This window comes from Canis lupus, chromosome 13 (genome assembly GCF_003254725.2).
Source record: "Canis lupus dingo isolate Sandy chromosome 13, ASM325472v2, whole genome shotgun sequence".
NCBI classification, from domain to species: domain Eukaryota; kingdom Metazoa; phylum Chordata; class Mammalia; order Carnivora; family Canidae; genus Canis; species Canis lupus.
In genome coordinates, this window is record NC_064255.1 from 57,776,039 (window position 1) to 57,800,917 (window position 24,879).

A 24,879-nucleotide genomic window follows, 5' to 3' on the forward strand; every position below is an offset into this window, starting at 1 on the left:
TGGAGGTTAAATAACCTGCTACTAAACAACCAATGGGTCAAGTAAATTAAAGGGAAAATTAAAAAATACATGGAAACTAATGAAAATTGGAACACAATACTTAAAAAAATTTGGGACACAGAAGTAATTCTAAGAGCAAAGTTTATTATGATACAGGCCCACCTCAAGAAAACAGAAAAATGCCAAACAATATAACTTTCTACCTAAAGGAACTAGAAAAAAAGAGCAAAGCCCAAAGTTAGAAGAAAGGAAATAAAGAACATAGTTGAAATCAATGAAATAGAATAAAAAAAAAGAAAGACCAGTGAAAATAAGAGCTGCTTCTTTGCAAAGTTAAATAAAATTGATAAACCTTTAGCCAAACTTATCTAGAAAAAGAGAAAATCCAAATAAAATCAGAAATGAAAAACTGACACCACAAAAACACAAAGATTATAACTACCAGAAAATTTTAAGTCAGAGAATTGTGCAGTCTAGAAGAAATTAATTTCTAGAAACAATCTAAGACTAAGGAAGAAATAGAAAATCTTAACAGACCAATTATGGGTAATTAAATTTAATTGGTAATCAAAAAAATCAAAATTAAAAAACTCCCAAAAAACAAAAGTCCAGGACCAGATGGCTTAACAGGTGAACCTACCAAACATTTTTTTTTTTAGCCTTAGACATGGTCTTTATTCACTTGGATACTGTACAAATATTACAATTTCCTTTTGCTGCAAAAAGTATAAAAATAATCTTTATATAGGAATCCATTTGCTACTGCAAATCTTTCTAAATCTCTGCAAATGGTTCTAAATGAGTGAAAATGAATAAACAAGAAGGGGGGGGGGGTTGGTCTACAGGGCAGCAGGAGATTGGGCTAATAATCCTCAGGGGCTCACCTGCCCAGATTTCTAGCTAAAGACCTCTCTGTTCCTTCTGGTTGAGAGCCCCTCTCCCCCACCTATAGGTACTCGGAGCTAAAGGTCCAGCAGATGAGGGGTACACAGGAGAGGTCTAGGGGGAGCTGCAGGGTCAGGGGTGGGGAGAAGTGAAGGAGGCTGGGAGTGGTGCTGGCAAGCATCTGGCTCCACCCTCAGCTTCCCTCACAGAGTGGGAGGCATTGGCTGGAACAGGGCAGTGGGGCTGGACAAGCTGCCCTATGGGGATGATGGCAGGTCTTCAGTTCTGTGCCACTGAGTGGCAGATGAGCCTTGGTTCGGAGAGGGCTCGGAGAGGGCATGAGGTAGGGGAAAGCCCCAGAAAAGGAGAAGCAAACACCCTGGCTCCATGGTGAAGGGGGCTGAGTCCCTTTCCCCTGCTTTCCTAGCATGGTACAGGTGCTCTACTTGTGCAGGAGTGGGAGTTTTGATCAGAACTGCAGTGAGGGAAAGCTGGGGAAGCCAGGAGTCTGTGGCTCTCAAGCCATGTAGGGGTAGAGCAGGGGAGGTCCTCAGGCAGCCCCCAGGTCACACAGTCTGTGTCCCAGCCACACAGGGGATGTCCCTGTCAGTCAGAGGTTGAGAACAGGCACATGGAAGAGGTCACAGACACCTTCACTCTCGTCCAGGGTGTAGATGTAATCGTGGTCTCCAGGGCAGGGGGGGAGGGGAGGGAGGGGGGGCAAACACTTCTGAGGACATCAGCTCCTCCAGCAGCTCTGAGCTCATGCATTCTCGTGTGGGATCAAAGATTCCTGACAGCTCTTTGGGGAGTTCCAGAACTCCTGTGGGGTCTGCCTTGATGGGCTCAAAGGAGGTAGAAAGGTTGGGTCTGGATGAGCTGCTGCTGCTGCTGTCTAGCAGGGTGGAGGACTGCAGCGTCCGAGTGTCCAGGGCTGCCAGGCCCGGTGGGAGGGAGCCGAGCTCACCACTGTCCTTGCTGTCCGCTCCAGGGCCACCACTCACTGAGATCTCAGCTGCTGGACCGGGCACCCCCTGGGCTTCAGTGATGCCAGCAACAGGGTTGGGAGCAGTCAGCTGGGGACTGCTTGGGCATGAGGTGTCGTGGGGCTGAGCCAGGGTAGGCTTGGGCAGAGGTGGAGGGGTAGAGACCGCAGGTGGGCTCTGGAGCAGATCTTCCGGTGGTGGCACACGCACTGCCACAGGCGGTGAGCTCCATGCCTCCTTGTTCACCAGCAGCACAGCACTTCAATGGGGCCACTCATACTCTTCAGGTGAATCTGGTATTTCTTCTGTCCATTGAGGCTCTCTGGGATGGGCACCTCGAGGCTGGTGGCCGATGGGGCCCAGACAGCCAGGAGGGTATCTCCAGCAAAGCATCTGCAGATGTCCTCATGAGTCACGTAGGCCAAGCAGCTGTTCTGCACATCCTCTGTGACATTCCGGTTGCTCTGCTACACCCACACCTTGTGCTTGTCCAGTTCTTGCTCCCCCTCCTGCAGCTCCTCCATCAGCCTTGAGCTCAATCAGCTTGTCTGCAATCTCCTGGGTGTTGCAGCCAGGCCCCACACCCTTCCACTGGATGCTATTCTTGGATTTTTTCTGGATCAGCCGGACACCTTCCAGGACGTTGGTAATGTCGTAAATCTGCTGTTTCTGGCGCACAGCAAGGGTGTCAGCTGCCAGCTTGAGGTCAAGTACGCCGTCCTTGGCCTCTTGCAGAAGCGACACAAACTTGGTGGTGAGAAGTCCCAAGCTCTTCTCGAGCGGGCTTGGGGTGCCCGGGGGTGGCGGTGCCTGGGGCCCGGCCTCTGCCATCCCTCCCGCCTGCCACCTCCACTCAGCCAGGCCAGACCAGGCCGGCGCCACCCTCTAACCAAACATTTAAAGAAGAGTTAATGTCTATCTTTCTCAAACTACTCAAAAAAAGAAGAAGAAGAAGAAGAAGAAGAAGAAGAAGAAGAAGAAGAAGAAGAAGAAGAAGAAGGAGGAGGAGGAGGAGGAGGAGGAGGAGGGAGAAAAAAAATTCTTCAAATTCATGCTATGAAGACAGTCATTACAAAAACAGACAAAGGCAATACAAAAAAATTACAGGCCAATATAGATGTAAAAATCTTCTTATCCTTTGTTAATAAAATGAAGGATAACCATATGATGCAAATCAATAGATGCAAAAAAAAGCATTTGGTAAAATTTAATATCCATTCATGATAAACATTGTTAACAAAATGGATTTAGAGGGAACATACCTCAACAGAGTAAAGGCCCTATATGAAAAGCTTAGCTTAACATTATACTCAATAGTGAAAGCTGAAGGGCTTTTTCTCTGTAATCAGGAGGATAAGAATGTCCACTCTTGACACTTTTGTTCAAGGTTTCTAGAAGTACTAGCTGTAGTAATCAGATATGAAAAGACACCAAAATTGGTAGAAAAAAACAGTCATTACTTACAGATGACATACTACCATATATAAAAAAAAAAACTACAAATACCCTCAAAAAACTATTAAAATAAACAAATTCAGTAAAGTTACAGGATAAAAAATTAATCTACAGAAATATGTTGCATTTCTATGAACTAATAACAAAGTATCAGAAAGAAAAGTCAACAATTTTATTTACAATTGCATCAAGAAGAATAAAATACACAAGAAATTTAACCAAGGGGGTGAAAGATCTATACCTTGAAAACTATAACACTTTGCTGAAAAAAAAATTGAAGAGGATAAAACAAATAGGAAGTGTATCTGATCAAGCACTTTTAGCCACTACTTCAGCACTTTATACAGTATACAGAGTTTCACTTATCCTTATTTGTATTAGTTTCCTATGGATGCTATCTATAAGTTATTATAAAACTTAAGGGCTTGAAATACAATTTACTCTTCTACAGTTCTGAAGCCCAGAGTTTAAAATTAATTTCACTGGATGGAAATCAAGGTGTCAGCAGGGCTGCATAACCTCCAAGAGCGACTAGGGGACAATCTGTTCCTTGCCTCATTCATCATTTGGTGGTTGCCATCATACCTTGCCTTGTGGCCGCATCACCATTATCTCTGCAACTGTAGCTATCTACATGGCTGTAGCTCGAATATACTATTTTGTACTCAGAAATAAGAATTTTGTGTTTTAAACTTTGCTTAAATCATGGTGATAAATCTCATATTTCTGTGACCTGGTTTTCTTAGCCTCAACAAATTTCCTACTAGATCTAATGTAAATTATTGTCTTTGGAAAGTACTGTAAAACTTCATGGAAGAGAGACCAAATTATAGTAATTAGAATATTTCAAGAAACCTCTATTGTGTGTGTGTGTGTGTGTGTGTGTGTGAAAATATATATATATATTGACTTTGACTCAGAATATATTCTGAGTCAAAGTCAATGCTGATAACATCAAATATCACTAGTGAGTTAGTGTCCAAAGGAATGGGAGACATGGAAACAGGTATGCTGGCTATAATGCAATGAGGAACATCTGAGTGAAGCTGAAAGAGATTCACATAAGCTTACCAAAGTGTTAGCAGCTAGTATCAGGCCTGACACTTTGCAGGCAAATAAATATATTGGGGCAAATGAATGGATAATTCCTAAAGATATAATTAGGATACCTTCATACCCTTAAATTATTCAGAACCCAGAAGAACTTTTGGTTGTGGGTTATAGCTATTAGTATTTACTCCATTAGATTCAAACTAAGAACTCTAAAAAACATTTACTCATTTCAAGCAAAAATAAACCCATTGCATATCAACAAATAACATTTTTCTAAATAAGAATGTTCTCCCAAAATAGTAAGAAGGGTAAATCTCTTTATAGCTTAAGATGTTTAATTCTCATTTGCTTCAGCATTTTACCTACTGACTTTCTTAAACTATATGAAGTTAAAGTTAATGCATATGAAGATCCATGCAGCTATTCAGTTGGAAAATAGTTATAAAGTATTTCAGATGCCTGTGGAAGTTTTTGGTAGTACACCAAAATACGCAAGTAAGAGTTTCTTAAAAATTAGTTGCCAGCCTAGTGGCAAATTAAGCTTGCAAATTAATGTACTTTTATTCCAGGCAAACTTTGTACTTTGCTATTCAGCAAAATGCATTGTGTTCTTTCCATTTCATAATGTAGAATATTAGAAAGAATTAGAAATATTAATAAGGGTTGAGATTTAATAAGATTTTTAGTACTTCATCAAGAATTTTGTTAAGTAAATGGGCTTCTTTTTTCCCCTGTAAATGTGTGTGGCAGTAAGGATACAATATTAGTATGGTTTGATCCCACTGAAATGGTTTTAGAAGTCCCCCAGGATTATGAAACATTGGATTTGCACATGAGTTTGTTACTTGGATTATCAAATTTTAACAGTACCATTTAAGAGAACATTAAATCATCTCTCTTATATGAAGAGTCACTCTGTGGCTACTTTTTCTATCACGATACAAATAGTTGTGCCTTCTCATCCCCCAAAATTGATGCAAGCCCTTTACTCTGAGAAGCCCTCAGAGACTTGCAACCCATTTTAGGCAGTCAACCATATCTTCCAAGTCGGTAAATACTTGTTGAATGTATGAGAAAATTAACAAAATGTCAAATTAGAATTGAAAAATGTACTGCTAGAGAAGGAAACTGATAAAACTGAAATACTGATAAATCTAATAACAGGATAAAGAATTCTAGAAAATAGAGAACTTTAAAAATATAGCTGGTAGTTTATTAGGTTTAATACTAGCTAATAACCTTGGAGAACGTGTCACTTTAACAGAAGAATCTTTAGTATTTGGATTTTTATTATTTTTTGACTTTTAAATAAATATATTTATATCAGCCCCAAACTAGAAACAGCCCAAAACAATTGTCAATCAACTGAAGAATTGATAAACATGTTTTGTATATTTCACACAATGATACTACTCAGAATAAAAAAAAAACTACACACACACACACACACATACTACGTATTTAAGTATAGACAAACTCTACAACATACTACTGAGCAAAAGAATCTAGGTAAAACAAATAAAGGGTCGTATTATGCATTTACAGATTTTTAGAACAAGAAAACTAATCTATAGTAAAAAATCAGATCTGTGCTTGAGAATATAAATCGAAAAAATTTAAAAGGAAAATTAGAACATGATTTGGGTGACAGAAACATTCTATTACCACATGGTACAACTCTGGATACCTTATCAAAAATACTAAGTATTATTAATTGTACTAAAAATTGTATTGTACTGAAAGAAATGGGTTCAATGAATAGAAAAACTCATTTTGAGAATTGTAAATAAATAACTGAAGCATATTTTGAAATCTCATCTTTCAATCTATTCATTCCCTACATAGCCTGCAACTCTAAAATGTTTTTGAAATCTGAACATTTAGCTGTCAATGCTATTTTACTTCTCTAAGAAAGTTTTGAGAAAGAAAAGATTTTCAAAAGTTCGTGTTTTGCTTGGTATGGGTTTAAATGTATGAAGCATAGACTGAAGAAGGAGGAAACCACACTATTTCTTGGCTCCTTATTATATAAAGTTGTTTCAGTACTTTTAAATGAATTATAAATATAGATTAAAATGTAAATCCCAAAAAAGTGTTTATAACCTGTTATAAATGTTTTATGCTCACCTGTCATTTATTTATTTATTTATTTATTTATTTATTTATTTATTTAATACAAATTTATTTTTTATTGGTGTTCAACTTGCCAACATATAGAATAACACCCAGTACTCATCCCGTCAAGTGCCCACCTCAGTGCCCGTCACCCAGTCACTCCCACCCCCCGCCCACCTCCCCTTCCACCACCCCTAGTTCATTTCCCAGAGTTAGGAGTCTTTCATGTTCTGTCTCCCTTTCTGATATTTCCCACTCATTTTTTCTCCTTTCCCCTTTATTCCCTTTCACTATTATTTATATTCCCCAAATGAATGAGACCATATAATGTTTGTCCTTCTCTGATTGACTTATTTCACTCAGCATAATACCCTCCAGTTCCAACCACGTCGAAGCAAATGTCACCTGTCATTTAAAATACCTTTGTGTTTTCTCAAATCAATTTAATAAAACTAGTTGAAAGTTGATGTTAGATTAAGAATCTGAGAGTTGTAAAAACAGGCCAATAAAATTATCTAACACTAAAAGTCAAAATTAGAGACCAGATTGAATTTCACAACTCTTGAAACAGATCTAAGTGCAAATTATCAAACAACATAAAGTATTTCCCTTTGGTTTAGGTCTCAATGGTCTCTTTCATACTATCTTAATTGAGTCTACCTTCTGAGTTATCATTAGATTTTATATATCTTCCTTCAATTTCTACAAGGAAAACTTATTAAATCGCAAAGTCATTCTCAATACAATTTAAATTTAAAGCAAACTGGTAAACATTACTAAGATTTAGGATGTCAATACAAATCATGTTGAAATTTCCAATATAATGTTCTTATAATAGCTCAAATATCAAAATTATTAAATTAGAATTATTAAATTTATTAATAATTTATTAATTAATAAAACTTATAATTAATTTTAATAAAATTTAATTATAAAATAATTAAAATATTAAATTTAATAAAGTTTATTTTATTTTCTAATTTAATTATAAAATAATTAAATATTATAAAATTTAATTAATTATAAATTAATTAAATTTATTAATTATAAATTAAAAGAATTATTAAATTCTTTTCCAGTAAAGAAAAGAAAACTATTCATTTCACAATTATTTAATATTATGGAACCAGTCCCATAAACAGGATTAGTTGGCAATCATGCAACTAACTATAAGAAGTGTATGCCTATAAAAAGACCATTTTATATATTTTGAAAGAGAGTGCTCTAAGTATGGTACACCGGAAAACAGACAAGAGTTGACTGCTAAATGTACTCCTGAATGTTTTCTGTATTATTTCACATTTCTATATATTTCCTCCCAGGTAAATTTAAATCAGTAGAATGTTTCCCACAAGTATTTCTTTAAAACAGCACTTTTACCATTATAAATCTTCATTTCTTATAATGTGCAGACAACAATAACATGATATTTTCTAATGTGATGTAGATGGAATCTTTTGTATGTTGAAGACTATCAGAATCAGATATTCCTGAAATTGAAAATTTCTATTTCCCAAGTCAACATTAAAAGTTAGCCTCACATAGCCTATCCCTATGGAAAACATGCTCAAATGTTCTTCTCAGAAGATATTCAAACCAAGGCTTAGTTTTACTTTAGCCAGATCAGTAGTGATGTGTAGAATATGTAGTTACAGAATGGCTCATCAGCAAAAACTGGTTCAACAAGCTTCTACACAATTTTCCATGCACAGCAATCTGTAGGGTTTTGATAAGAACATTCAAGGTGACTTTTCCTGAAGACTTTTTGGAATATGGAAATGGCATAAAGAATCTCTGTAAGAATGTTACCACCTGAAGTATTTAATTCCTTGAATCACATTAGAAAAAACAGATAAATATTTCATTGTGACAGTTGCTATTTCACTCCCTTTCACTAACTAAAATGTCATGTTATGGCTTATTCCCCGACTCTTGAGCATAATTGTTATCTATAGTTACATAAAAGCATGTTCTGTAGCCAGCAAGAGTCCAATAGAAGCATATTTTGAAACTAGTTTAAAGTACTGCAATATTAAGAATCTTAAAATTAAGGACCAAATTTGTTTTTATTCTAAAACACTATTGTTCATGACACTCATTTAGAGCTTACGAGGTACTGGCCACTTTGATATGAAAATTTCTGCAAGGTAAAGCCTATCGAATCCCTAACATAGATAATTATAGAATTAAAATTTTGGTCACCTTAAAAGATTAAAAAAACAGAACATCCTGAGGCTTAGAGTTTAAACTCTATGTACAAGTTCTCACAAGAAAATATGCTAATGTAAGAATTGACACCAAACCAGTGCATTTGGAAAAGGACCAATAGGAATTCAATGATTAGGCTCCATCATGAAGTGATAAACAAGGATATACTTTAAAAGTGATAAGTCAACTCCATGCTATAGTGTTAAACAAGTTACAGTAATCATCTACTAGATGAAAATGCTATAGTTATGGATTGGAATATATTAATAGAAAATATTTATGCTGTGCCAGGCATGGTATTATTGCTAAGAATACACTACTAAGCAAAATAGAATCTTGGCATTTGCGGAATTTACTATCCAGAGAAGTTCTTAATATGGAATAATATGAATAAAAAGAATTTAAAAACAAGAGATGAGTGGAAGAGGCAAGTTTCTACATTGTCTAGTTTGCTAGTTTCCTGGAACCACATATATTTGTATGCATGGCTGTTATTGATCACTAACTGCCCAAGTTTTGGTGAATTCTCAGGGATTACAGGGCCAATTTTCCAATTTGTATATCATGAGGACCAATTTATTCTTTACTTTGCAATTACCAGTCTTCAAGCTCTTTCCTAATAATGTTTATCTACAACAAAAATGAAATTAAAGGTCAATCAACAAAATTGTCTTTTTTATGACAGTTCTTGTGAAACACTGATGAAAAAAGAATTTAAAATACTGCCTGAAAGAGTTTGAGAAATCTTAACGTTTTTGTAGATTTTAAGTATCCATGTTATCCTCATTTCTCTTGCCACTATTAAAATATTGGATAAAGAGAGATATTCTCTATCCAAGACAAAAGATAGTGTCCAATTGTGGGATACTCAATAGATCCAAAGAAGATTAGGATCTAATTTAATTCTGTATAAACTATTTGAAAAAAAAAAAAAAGACTGCAAAAGACTGTCACTTAGTATAAACTAACGAATCTTGAATCATTAGACAATACTGTGTATTGTATTCATTCAGCAAAATTCTGGTAATAGGGACTAATAGGTGTCTAGTTGGTACCAAGGAACCTAGAGGTAGGGAGAGGACTGTATTGACTTAAGAGATTAAAGTTTTGATATTTCTTTCAAGTTTTAATGTCATGATTATATGAGATAGGCGTTAGTTTCTATGATTTTTGCTCATAGTATCTTACTGGGATGGGTAGTGCTTAGAACTGTGTTGGTGATAAATATAGTTCATACACTTCCCTGTATTTAACTTGCAATTTCTTCTGTAATAGCTATAATTTTGAATACATTGAGTGCTATTCAACTGACAAGGGGATTGTGAGTGGAAGCATGCACTTTTCTGAAATGATGCCAGATTTTTTTTAACCTTTACAGTTTTCAAGTATTTAGGAGCACATAGTGTTTATAAACCTACTAAAATAAGTTAAATACCTTAATTGCTCCTGCAAACACTCCTAGTCTGAAGCACCAACCACGTCTGTTACTACTCTTCCCACCACATTTTCCTAAGCAATAATATGAATGTCTACATTTTTTTTTTAAGTAGGCTCCATGTCCCAGCGTGGAGACCAACACAGGGCTTGAATTCAGGACCCTTAGATCAAGACCTGAGCTGAGATCAGAGTCAGATACACTTAACTGATCCACATCAACAGCCCCTAACTTGTACAAATTCTTAAGGATTAACTGTGACACCATTTTGAGATGAGTCTGAAGTCAGTATGGTCCGAAAATTTACAACAGGAGCATTATAGAAGGGGAAGTTCAAAGTTGCCAATACAGGAAGACCCTAAGCTTATCTACTCCATGCACACACCAAATCTGTACCTAAAAATAGCACAATTCCTCTTGAAGAAGGACAGAGGGCTGACTGAACAACTTCTGCATAACCAAGGATAGAGGGATCACATACAAAAAGGCAGAAGACATAGAGACACAGAAACCATGGAAACCCCACCCCTGATGCTTCAAAACTGCAGTGGGTAAGGATAGTACTAAAGGACAGGGAGTAGACTCATTTACCCTGAGGCGCAAGGGAAACACACACACACACACACACACACACACACACGAGTTTACAGGAGCAACTAAAACTTAAAAGAAACAGCCCTGGAGCATCTGCCAAACTCCTGGGAAGCCACAGGAATGCTCTCTAAAATAGAGAGGGGACTGGCAAGTGCCACCGTTCATATTGCTCTTCTAACTTAGTAGTATAGATGTAAACAGAGTATGGGTACATACCCTGGCCAGCCACTTGCCTCAGTGAGCCCTGGGTTCCAATCTATACCAGCCTCAATCATCCCCTCAAGGCTGGGCTCCACTACTCACATTTACTCAAGCTCCAGAGGTCCCAAAAAGGTAGTCCCAGAACAGTGTATGGCCAAGACACCCCAGGACAGAACCCATTATAGTATTCAGTCATTTTACCAATGTAACACAGGCACAGAATACTCTGGAACACACCTACGTCTGCTTCAGCTCCAGATAACTCACTCACCAGAGACCCCCTGTGTGAAACACCCCCAGACTTCCTGGTCCATACCTGCTAAAGCTCCAGACATCTTGCCAGGATGTCCTCTGTGTCAAGCACCCCTGGACCATCTGGCCTGTGCCCACTAAAGTCCTAGCCAACCCAAAAGGGTGGCCCCAGTGCAGAGTACGCCTGAAACCCCAATGTGTACCCACTGTAATTCCAACCAGCTAGCCATTGGTGCCAGGTACGTGTAGTCTACACAGGAGACATTCCTACATAAAGCCATTCCTTCAATACCAGGAGAAGTAGCTGTCCCATCTAATTATAGAAACAAAGTCTAACAAAATGAAGAGGCAGGAACAAACTCCAAACAAAAGAACAAAATAAAACTACTAATAAAAAAAGAGATAAGCAATCTATCTGATGAAAAGTTTAAAGTAATGGTCATAAGGATGATCACTGTAAAGTAAATAAACTCAGTGAGTAGAACTTTAACAAAGAGATAGAAAATATGAAAACATCAACAATCAAACTATGGAAAGAGCTGAGATGTTCATCAACAGATGAATGGATAAAGTAGATGTAAGATTATATATATCACACACACACACACACACATATAGACACACACAATGGGATATTATCAGAAAGGATTAATACTTATCGTTTACATCAGTGTGGATGGAACTAGAGAGTATTATGATGAGTGAAATAAGTCAGAGAAAGACAATTAACATGTGGTTTCTCTTTCTCCCATGCATGGAATATAAGAGCACAGAGGATCATAGGGAAAGGGAGGGAAAATGGAATGGAAAGAAATCAGAAGGGACACAAACCATGAGAGACTCTTAACTATAGGAAACAAACAGGGTTGCTGGAGGGGAGGTGGAGGGGGGTTGAGGTAACTGGTGACGGATATTAAGGAGGGCACATGATGTAATAAGCACTGGGTGTTACTGATGAATTACTGAACTCTATATCTGAAACTAATGTACTATATGTTGACTATTTGAATTTAAATAAAAATTTTTAAAATAATAAAAGGAAATATGAAAAAGAATCAGAGTTGAAGAATACAATAACTGAAATGAAAAATACACAAATGGATTCAGAAAGAAAAAAGGAATTTAAAAAAATGATTCTGGTTGTGGGATCATTGGGATAATATCAAGTGTACTAACATTTGAATTATAGGAGTTCAGAGAAGAGAAAAAGAGACAAAAAAGCTTATTGAAAGAAATAGCAGAAACCTTACCTAATATGGGGAAGGAATCAGATATCCAGACCAAGGTAAACCCAAGGAGGTCCACACAGACACATAATTAAAGATAAAGACAAAGAATATTAAAAGCATCAAGAGAGAAGCAAAAATTTACATATAAAGGAACCCTCATAAAGCCATTAGCTGATTTTTCAGCAGAAACTTAGCAGGTTGGAAAAGAGTGGCACAATATTATCAACGTGCTGAGAAGAAAAATAAAACAAATACTCTATCCAGTAAGATTATCATAAAATTGACAGGGAGATAAAGAGCATACCAGACAAACAAAGGTGAAAGGAATTTATCACCACTTAACATTACAAGAAGCATTAAAAGGACTTACATGGAAAAGAAATGGTCAAAATCACAATTAAGAAAATTATAAAAATGAACAAATTTCTTGAATAAAAGCAAATATACCACAAAGATACGTCAGTTACTTATGAAGATTTAATATGAAGATTAAAAGACAAAAATAGTAAAATTAACTTTATCTAAAAATTAGTTAAGATACTCACAAAATAAAAGTTGTAAAATATGACCTATACACATAAGACATGGAATAAAAACGTAGGGCTTTTAGAAAGTGTTTGAACTTAAGCAACCATCACTAGATTGTTTAATATAGATTGCTATGTAATTAAGATATTATATATGAACCTCATGGTAATCACAAACCAAAAACCCCAAAAGTAAGGGAATCTAATCACACCACTAAAGTCACGGGGAAGATAGCAAGAGAAAAAGAACAAAGAACCTCAAGAACAACCAAAAAAACAAAAATGGCAAGAAAAACATACCTATCAATAATCACTTTATTATTTTTTTAAATTTTTTATTTATTTATGATAGTCACAGAGAGAGAGAGAGAGGCAGAGACTCAGGCAGAGGGAGAAGCAGGCTCCATGTACCGGGAGCCCAATGTGGGATTCGATTCCGGGTCTCCAGGATCATGCCCTGGGCCAAAGGCAGGCGCCAAACCGCTGCACCACCCAGGGTTCCCCAATAATCACTTTAAATGTAAATGGTCTAAATGCTCCAATCAAAAGACTTGAGGTGATTGAATGGGTAAAAGAACATACTCATCTGTATGTCACCTAGAAGAGACTTCTATCAGACCTAAAGAGACATACGAATTGAAAGTGAAGAGACGTAAAAAGATCTTCCATGCCAATGGATGTGGGAAAGAAAAAAAGAAAAAGCTAAGGTAGCAATACTTAGACAAAATAGACTTCAAAACAATGACTATAACAAGAGACAAAGGAGGGCATTATATAATGCTAAAGGTTTGATCCAACGAGGAGATATAACAAATTATATATATATATATATACCCATGATGGGGCAATTAAATATGCAAAGCAAATATTCACAAAGGAAGGAAATGAAAGTAATATTGTAATAGTAATGGACTTCAACATCTTACATCAGTGGATAGATGATTCAGACAGGAAAAAAAAATCAGTAAGGAAATAATGGCTTTGAACAACATATTAGGCAAGACACAATTAAATATATACAGACCATTCCATTCAAAAACTATAGAATACACATTCTTTTTCAAGACCATGTGAAACATTCTGTAGGAGATATCACATGTTAGACCACAAAAGAAGCCTCTATAAATTAAGATTATAATTATATTGAGCAATTTTCCCCATCCACAAAAGATAGGAAACAAATCAATCACAAGAGGGAAAAAAAACAAACTAGAAAAACCATGAATACACAGAGGCCAAACAAGATGGTATTAAGCAACAAACGAGGCTATGAAGAAAAGTTGATAGTGATACAGACCCCACCCAAAAAAAAAAAAAAAAAAAAACAGAAAATCTAAAACAATTTAACCTAAAAGGACCTAGAAAAAGAAGAACAAAACTCCAAGTTAAAAGGAAGGGAATAACAAAGGTCAGAGCAAAAATAAAGGGAAAAGAGAATTAAAATACAAAAAGAAAAGAGAAAATCAGTGAAACCAAGAGCTAGTTCTTTGCAGAGATGAAATTAATAAGATTTAAGCCAGACTCATTAAGAAAAAGAGAATGCAAATAAAAATCAATGAAATGATTTGAAATGAAAGTAAAATTAATATGAAAAATACAAATTATGAAACTACTATGAAAAAATTGTATGCCAGTAAATTGGACAACCTAGAAGAAATGGATAAATTCCTAGTAATATACAATTTCTCAAAACTGAATCAGGAAGAAATAGAATATTGAAAGGGTGTCTGGGTGACTTAGTTAAGCATTTGTCTCCAGATTTTGATACAAGTCATCATTTCAGGGTCACAAAATTGAGCAACACACATCAGGCTCCATGTTGCTAAGATTCTCTTCTCTCTCCCTCTTCCCTTCCCCACTCATGTGTTCACTCTCTCTCACTCTTTCTAAAAAAAAATTAATAATAATAATAATATTTGAACAGACCAATTACTAGTAATTTACATAATTTAATCAGTGATTAAAAAAAAAAAAAACCACAACCATCCAACAAACAAAAGTCCAAGACCAGAAGGCTTTACAGGTGAATTCTACCAAACATTAAAGAAGAGTTAATACATATTCTCAGACTATTCCAAAAAATGAGAGAAGGAAAGTATTCCCATTTTATTCTCCAAGCCCAGCATTACCCAAATACCAAAACCAAGGCACTACTCTCTCTCTATCCCCCCACCCCGACACACACACACACACACACACACACCCATATAGGAGCATTACTCAGCCATAAAAAGAATGAAATATTGCCATTTGCAGCTACATGGACTTACCTAGAGGGGTATAATACTGTGAAATAAGTCAGAAAGAGGAAGAAAAATACCATATGATTTTACTTACGTGAAATCTAAAAAAGCCAAAAGAAACAAACTCACCAATACAGAAACCTGGTGGTTATCAGAGGTGAGGGTGTGGGGACAGATGGAATAGGTAAAGGGCATTAAGAGGTACAAACTTACAATAACAAATAAGTCATGAGGATAAAAAGTACAGCACAGGAGATACGGTTAGTAATACTGTAATAACACTCCATGGTGCCTAATAATGTATGGAATTGTTGAATTAATATTTTCCATCTGAAACTAATAGAATATTGCACATCAACTATACTTTAGTAACAGAAGTTTTTAAAAACTCATTGTGGAATCATTTTGAGGGTAAATGAACACATTAATCTCTTAAGAATCTGTTAATGAAGAATGCTATTCTCTTTAAATTTAAAAAGAATCTTTAGGGTATTCCTGGGTGGCTCAGTGGTTTAGCACCTGCCTTTGGCTCTGGGCATGATCCTGGAGTCTGGGATTGAGTCCGCATCAGGCTCCCTGCAAGGAGCCTGCTTCTCCCTCTGCCTGTGTCTCTGCCTCTCTCTGTGTGTCTCTCATGAATAAATAAATAAAATCTTTAAAAAAAAATCTTTAAAGGATCTAAAAATAAGGGAACAACATACATCTCAGGGGATGTTCCTTTATTATCAGCAATAATATGTCATTTATATAGCTATTCCGTTTTCAACACACATAAACTGTTACTTGTACATTTAACTGTACTAAAAGTTTACATTCAGCAAATTAGAACTAAAGGACACTGAGACAAGAAGGCATTCTTGATTTCTTCCCCCTCCCACAGACTACAAGTCCTACCTATCCTAGTTCCAAGTGAGTTCTTTTAATCCATCTACCTTTCTGTACTTCCATTGCAATCCTTAAGACTAAGCCATCCTCACCATATGCATAAAGCATTCAATAAGCATTTATTATATTAATAATTTAGTGAACAAACTACTCAGAGTCTTCAAATAATGTGTTTAAAAAAACAGGGAAAGTGATCACCAACATGGTAAAGAACACCCAAGGAAAAATAAAAAAATCCAATAATTCTTTGATTTTTTTTAAACAACCTAAGAAAAACTGGAATAATAATGGTTCACAAAATTCAGGTATTTTACATGCTATTATTTTGATTCTAAAGTAATTTTAAAATAATAAATATTATCATTCACATAACACACATGAGAAAGGTAAGGTCCCCAAAATGTCTTATACTTTCCCAAAATCAAAAAGCCAGTAAGTGGTGGAGTCTGTCCTTAAACCCAGGTGGTCTAATATCAGAACGTCCACTCTCAAATTTTCTACAAAAGTGAATGGCTCAATTTTTTATTATACTGATACTTCTTTCATGAACTTTTATATATGTATTTTTTAGTGATCAGGAGGCTTTCTCTAAAAACAATCAATAAAGCCCACCAATAATGTGGATAAATTTTATTTCAAACAGCATATGAATTTTTACATTTATTGAGTTTTTTGTTTAACCTACTTCACTCATTAACAGTCTAAATGAAATAACCTATTTTCTAACAAAATATTAAATATCTTGCTTGATAATGGACCTCATATTATGAGTTTTAATGTCATCTGTTTTGTATTCTACTCTGAATATTCATCACACTAATTCTGAAATTACAGAATAAAAATATATATTTTATTTCAAAAGTTTGTGCTGAAGCAGTTTACACAACATGATAAAAAATGTAGACAATCTATTTTAATAAACCTTATAGAAGCATAAGCACTGATGTTGAAATTGCTTTTGGTATAAAATACATTTATGTACATGATATCTAAACAGTTGTTTTTCTGGAAGAAACTTTTAAAATATTTTTTTCATAATTTGAGTTTACTGTTCACAAGCTACTCTCACCATAAATTACGGGTAGGGATTAAAACTGCACACCCTGAATAACATGAATAAATTTTCCTATGTTATATTTATTTACTTCACAGGTTTAAAAGGTCTTTGGGGAACTTTATTGGCAACTTTCTATGAAAGACTTCCCTGGGCTGTTCTATTCTGGGCAACATAATAATTTGAGATAAAATTAGCCATGCAACTCTGGGGTGGTGATGGGACCATACAAAGGACAATAGACTACAGCCTTTTGAAGTGTGTTTGTAGTTTCTGAATGCAATAAAATCAATAATCATTTTCCTTCATTTAATTAAAGCTCCAAGATTCTCTATGCTGGCTCTTCAAACAAAAATGTTAATGAAGTTGAATTAGTTTTTTAAGAGTAAACCCAGGACTAACATCAACTCAATTTTTATTCTTGACCGCTGGTGGTTAAAAAGCAAAGGCAAAGGTTAAAAACAAAAGGACAATTCTAGCAAGAATGACTTTGTTTTTGCCAATAAATAAAATCAATTCTCTATCTTGTGTGCTACCAGTATGGATGGAGTTGCTGCATTCATTTAGTACATCAAATTCTTATCTCACAGGAGTGCTGGACTAAATGCTTTTGTTCAAAAGAAAACAAGAAATGAAACTACAGCCAACACAGAAGTTTGAAATTTTAAAAGCCTAAATCTAGCCCTAAGCAGACCTGATAAGGAGACTACTTATTTCTGGTATTTCTCATCAATTTAATTATTGATACTTAAGTCTTTCTGGATGCTTTGAATAAACATTCAAAGCTTCTCCTGCAGATAAGGTGAATCAAATCTCACTGAGCAACTTTTTCCCCAAAAAATTCATGGTATAGATATTACTTAATATAAAGTGATTATTGAAGTAACCTAATATCAGATCAATGCTTCATCAAGTAGAACTAAATTAAAAATTCTTTTTTTTAAAGATTTATTTATTCATGAGAGACACACACACAAAGAGAGAGAGAGAGAGAGAGAGAGAGAGGCACAGGCACAGGCACAGGGAGACGCAGGCTCCATGCAGGGAGCTGGACATGGGACTCGATCCTAGGTCTCCAGGATCAGGCCCTGGGCTGAAGGCAGCACTAAACTGCTGAGCCACCTGGGCTGCCCTAAATTAAAAATTCTATTCCTCCTTTCTTTTGTATTTTCAGTATATTAGGGCATTCAAATTAACATTAATATGACCTATTCCATCTAATGGACTTGTTTTAAATAAAAGGCAAGATCAGAGGTAAACTCTTTCATTTCACTCTTTGAACATAGATTCATGTTGTCTTTTGTAAGTGAACTGAGAATTTAGTTCTAAAAAGACCTGCCCCAGAGAACTCTCACCAGTATTTCCTGAATTGCTTCATTTCATTTAGGTCCTTAGTAGCCTCCCATAAACAAAAATCCAGTCATTATAGATAGAACAGATAGAGGAATTTACTGGAAAGCTCAGGAAGGATAGAAACCAGGAAGAGAACATCACTGGAAATCTGGGTAACCTTGCTTTATCATAGTACTTATTAGTTTATATGCCAAATGGGATCTTGTTTTTTTGCTATTTTTTTCCTTTTCTAAATGCAGCTTCAACTTATCTATAATTCCCCCTAAAATATTGTTTTAGCACTTAGTTTTTATCATGTTTAACAGTTCAGTTACCACATGTAACCAAATTCATGTTCTATTTTAAAATTTCCAGAAATAAGAATCTCGTTATTTCAGCCAAAACACTGGATCCTCCAAGAGGGACTAAGTAATAATGAAAGAAGACGATGATGATGACAATGATAATTCGGTCAAGTATCTCTCACCCAGTTTGCTTTTCAAAAATATTCAAAAGTGTTTATTAGAAACTTCAATCTAGATAAGTATTAAATACTCCATGTGGCACTGTGTGTGTGTTATAGGAGATATAAAATATGATTCCAGCCAATAAGATTCTTATTTCAGTAAGGACAGAGGTATTACATACAAAAAGTAAAATTTACAACATTTATATAGTATTCCATGTATATTAAGAAATGATTGGTTATTAACTAGCTTTTTAAGGAGAAATAATGGAAGGCTTTTTATTAGAAATGCAAGATTGAACCTCATGATACTAATTTGATTGGCTAAGTGGCCTTCTGACAAGGAATTTTGAGAAAGTCAGGGTCTATATCAAGTCTATTACCATCCCAAGATGGACATGATACCGAAATTTGATACCAAAATTTAATGGATTTTGATATTTACATGGAAATATTAAGTGTATAAATGTGACCTCCAAAACTATTCAACTCCCCTCAAAATAAATACCTATAATAAGAAAATATGTTAAAGGAGAGTAACTATAACAAACACATTAAAGCATAAAATAAGGTTTGCTAATATCATATTTTAAAAATCCTTCACAAGGATCAATAATTTGGCTCCAAGCTTATTGTAACCAATGAAGTCAAATACAGTTTCTTAATTTAGACTGTTTACAAATTTTTTTTAAAAGATTGTATTTATTTATTCATGAGAGACACACAGAGAGAGGCAGAGACATAGACTGAGGGAGAAGCAGGCTCCCTCTGGGTAGCCCAATGTGGGACTTGATCCCAGGACTCCAGGATCACACCCTGAACTTAAGGCAGACACTCAATTGCTGAGCCACCCAGGGGTCCCTAGACTGTTTACAAAATTATAAATATCCTAGTTACTCAACGGAAGTATGACTATTCCCAGGCTCTGAGTTCTAAGAAATTACTCCCTTGCATTCTCAAAAAGCAGGATATAGTCAATATAATGAGTATCTTTAAAAAAAATCTTCATAGTGACTGTAGTAAGGAGAGACAAGGGGCTGATTCTTTTATTGTACCTCACTATTCCTCACTCAGCATTGTTCTAAAGTACAACTTATTAAAAGCAATCATATTTTGGGGGAAGACAGAGGAGTAAAGGTAAGGTCCCCAGAATAAATGATTAAGATCCTTTCCTCCCTCTAGGTGATGGTCAGAATAAATCCAAGTATACACTGTAGAGTATTAAAGAGCTATGTAACTCCTAGACAATTTGCTATAATTTTACCTTTTATACTTATTACCTTTATACTTAAGAGTGATGCATATGTAAATTTGAGGTTATATTCAATACCTATTGAGGAGGTATTTTCATTATTTGTCAGATATGAGGCCATATGCTTTTACTGTCAGGTCAGGAAGGAATATGTTTTACATTTTTTACTGACAGACCAGGAACCTAATCAACAGACATGTCTTAAGGGACTACTATTACACTACTCCTACTGCTACTATATAGGGATTGATCTGAGTTTAAAAAAAAGTTGGTTTCTACTCTAAAGTAGATTAACAATAGCAAATTAATCAACTACTTACTTTCTCCAAGAAGAAATACATTTCTCTGATTTGCCCTCTAAAGTATCTTAAATATTTAAATACAGAATTTTAATTTTTACTATTATTTAATGTTTCATCTGATTTTTGTCAATATCAACATTCTAGCTGTTTATTTAGTCAACATTTACTGCAGGCAAATATATAAGGATGGGTATTAGTCACAAAGTATGTTTATGTTACTACAGAAGATATAGAGGGTAATTACACAAATAAGACATAAGGTAATAATTGCCACTATGAAAGGATCTAATTAGTATTATAGGAGTACAAACAAGGATTGCTGATAATAGGTAACTGAAGTTTTAGTCAGTTTTTGAGAGTATAATTTCTTATATAGTATAATCAATGACCTCTAAAATTTTATCAGCTAATTTATAGCAATTATTCAAACATGTGAGATACAGAATTAATTTGCCATGTAGTTTCATAATATCAGAATATTAATCAGAGTTTTCAGCTGAAAAATGCTCTATTTCCTTCTTTTGAGCCTTGGTTTGTAATCAGTGACAACTTATAACTATTTTATTTAGAGTTTGTCATTTCCTTTTATGTTTTTTTATGGTTTTAACTGCTATTGTGGCTGTTTGTACTTTGTTATTACTTGGTTATTATATGGGGACAACTCTCTGAACTTTTATTTTTAGTTCTAGTCACATTAATTCTTCCATTTTCTGACTTAAAGAGTTGCCTTGAAGTAACATTTATTTTACTACATTTCTGTGATCATTTCCTTTATTTTTCTTGACTTAGCAAATGAATTTGGACAATGCTGGATCACATGTAAAACTTTGCTTCTAGCTTGGTAATGCTTGTAGTAGTTAATACTACAATATATTTAATGACATTTTCTAATATATTTCATTAGTTAAGGAAGTTAAAAGTTATTGTTTAGTTTTTAAAATGGTATATTTTACAATTTGTTAGGGCTCAGTAATAAAACTGTCACAAAGCTTTGTAGACAGTAGTTTTACCATAGTCAGTTTATTCCACAATTAGTTTATAGTATATATTGCATATAGGCCCATAGTTAGAATTCTCACAAATTTGTAACTTCATTTAAAGTTTTAAAGTATCACTAGACAATGTTGCATACTGTTATAATGAAAATAAAATAGCATAATGTATTCTTAAGAACAAAAACCCCAGACTGACTTTATATGATCTCTTTCTCTATCATTTTCTCTATCATTTTATCTAATCTCCTACCTATGTCTAGTGCTGCAAACACCACAACCATCAGATTTTATTTGCTGAGGGTAAAGACAATTTTTGATTGAAACACTACTTTTATTGAAGTGCCAACTAATATCCTTTCACACTAGCAAATAAAAGATCTCTTCTTGACCAGTCACTAGAATTAAAGCTCCAGCATCAATTTTGAGATTTTTTTTTATTACTTGCTTTTCCTAATGGTCCATTTATATCAAAAATATTTTTAAAGCAAATTGAAGCAGAGCTATGTAGAAGATTCATCAGTCAGTGGAAGATGGGTGCAGCCTCTGAGGAGGATAAGATTACAATCCACAGAGTGTAATGAGAATGCAGTCGGTAATGTTCATACCAATTCTCATTACAATCTTTGTCACTGCAACCGATTCACGGTGTATCATTTTCCATCCTTGTTATATTCTTTGTCAGAAAAATGAGACATCATTCATGCCATCTGCCTTTCTCCCTCACACCCCTCCCCAACACTTTATTGTATTTTTCCACAGATTGCATTAGAGGAATAAATTGCATAGCTCTTACAAAGTCCATGGAAGACTCTTGATAAATACCAGAACACAGTCCCATCTCATGAATCTACAGGCCATATAATAGAATTGTAAAACAAAACATCATAATTATAAATAAATGCACTGCTCTGAAATAAAAGTACTTGCAAATGAATCCCTTGCACTTAGGACTTAAGTAAGCAAAAATTTTTATAAGCTTAGGGTGCCTGGGCAATGCAGTTGGTTGAGCTTTTGACTCTCGGTTTCAGTTCAGGTCATAATCTCAGGATTGTGGGATACAGCCCCACTGTGTACTCTAAGCTCAGTACAGAGTCTGCTTGAGATTTTCTCTCCTCACTTCACTCCTCTTGCTCCTGTATGCTATTTCTTGCTCTAAAATAAATACATCTTAAAAAAAATTATAAGCCACTTTAGTAACTTGGAATAAGAATATTGCAAATAGTTTAAGATTGGGGGGGGTGTAGGGAGGGGGAAGGAGAGGGGCTTGAGGAGACTCTGAGCTGTGTGTGAGCCTGAAACAGGGATTGATCTCATGAGCCTGAGATCAGGATCTGAGCTTAATCCAAGACTCAGTCCCTTAAAAGACTGCCATACCAGCCCCCCAGAGGACATTGTGGATTTTTTTAAAATATTTTATTTGAGAGAGAGAACATGAGCAGAGGGAGAAGTAGAGAGAGAAGCAGATTCCCCACTGAGCAGAGAACCCCATGCAGTGCTCAATTCCAGGACCCTTAGATCACGACCTGAGCTCAAAGCAGATGATTAACTCACTAAGCCACTCAGGCACCCTGAATGTTGTGAATTTTTAAAGACTAAGCAGCTCCTAAAAGAATTTTAAAAATTAATCTGCTCCTATGCTCCCACATCTCCTTCCCCAGTGACTCACATATATAAGTGGGTTGATAAAGAAATGTGTTTATTTTTAATCAAAGTAAAGACCTAAAGATTGAGGAACTTAAGTTTTCTTTACAATCTTCATATATATTGAGAATTTTTTGTGCTTTTCTCTAAATTTTTAAATGAAAAAAGAGAACACTCATATACTGCCATATTTTGAGTTTGTTCTAAAGTTTCATCTTGAAACTTTATTTCCTAAAGAAAGCTCTACATCTGCAAGGATGGATTCATTTTTGTTTATTATCTTGGCATGATTATGAATAGTTCTTCCACTCTCAAATCCCTGTTAGATGGTGTTATGGAGCCACTCTATTTATAGACCTTCATGGAGGTCCCCCATCTCCCAAACTACTCCCTTCTCAAACACTTTTCACATTCATACTTAGGTTAAATATGTGATTTCTGAATGCTTATAATGTTGCATCAGCCTCATCCTTAGAGCTACAAAGTCGAAATCTAGCACTTCACGTTTCTCTTTGGATAATACAGGTATTGTAACCTTAATGGTACTAGTTTACAAGGAAAGGACTAGCTAAACAAAATACTCTGATTATTCTTATTATATTCATTTTAATTGTTTGATTGAACATCTTGGGTAGGTATTCACACCTATTGCATTTTGCAGTTATGTTCACCTTGTCACCTCTCCACATCAGCCCTCAAACTGGAAAGCTAACTAATGAACTAGAATCTAGATCCTGGCATATTATGCTACTCTGAGGCACAAATTTTTGTTGGTCAAATAAAGGCAATGATCCTTCAAGTTTTAGAATGAGAAGATAGTAGAGTGTAAATGAAATCCTAAATGAAATTAAGAAACCTTCTTAATTTGGCTTAATCCAGCATTTTCCAAAGTTATTTTGTACGTAACACTATATTATTTACCTAGTTATCAACCCACAGAGGCAGGCCTTTGGAAAGGCTGAGCTAACCATTTTACAGTAATTTCTCTAATACTTAATGAAACAGAAGTTGAGCCTGCTTTTTAAAACTTTAATGTGTTTAAACAACAACAATAACAAACAGCTCACCCATTTCTCCCACTTTCTACCCTCTGCCTCTGGCAACCACTAATATATTTTCTGTATTGAGTTTCTTTAATATGTATAATTTTAGATTCCACACACAAGAGATCACATGGATCTTTTTCCTGATTTGCTTAACTTGGCAGAATGTTTTCAAAGTCCATTCAGGTTGCTAGGTAGCAAGATTTCATTATTTTCATGCTGAATTATATTCTGGTTTGTGTGTGTGTGTGTGTGTGAGTGACATCTTTATCCATTCATCTATTGATACTTAAGGTTGTCTCCATATTTTGGCATGTAAAAGATGAATCCTTAGGTTTATTGCAGCATCAATCTTTTCAAATTAGTGTTTGTTTTCCTCAGACACCCAGAAGTAGAATTGTCAGATTATACAGTAGTTCTCATTTTTTTAGAAATCTCCATATAATTTTCCTTATTGCCTTGCACCAATTTACACTCCCATCGGTGCACAGGGTTCTCTTTGCTCTACATCCTTACCAAATTTATTTCTAGTATTTTGATAATATCACCTCATACCCATTAGAACAGCCATCTCATTGTGGTTTGGGTTTGCAGTTCCTTATCACTAGTGGTGTTGAGCTCCTTTTCATGTACCTGTTAGCTATCTGTCTTTTTTGGAAAAATGTCCATTCAGATACTCTGCACTCTTTTGAATCACATTATCTGGTTTCTTTTTTACTATTGATT

At 35.2% G+C, this 24,879-nt stretch overlaps 1 pseudogene; it reads right to left on the minus strand.

The window, feature by feature from the left end:
• Positions 1–1,053: 1,053 nt before the first annotated feature.
• LOC112652252 (transcription factor E2F4-like) lies at positions 1,054–2,702 on the minus strand (annotated as a pseudogene).
• Positions 2,703–24,879: the final 22,177 nt, after the last annotated feature.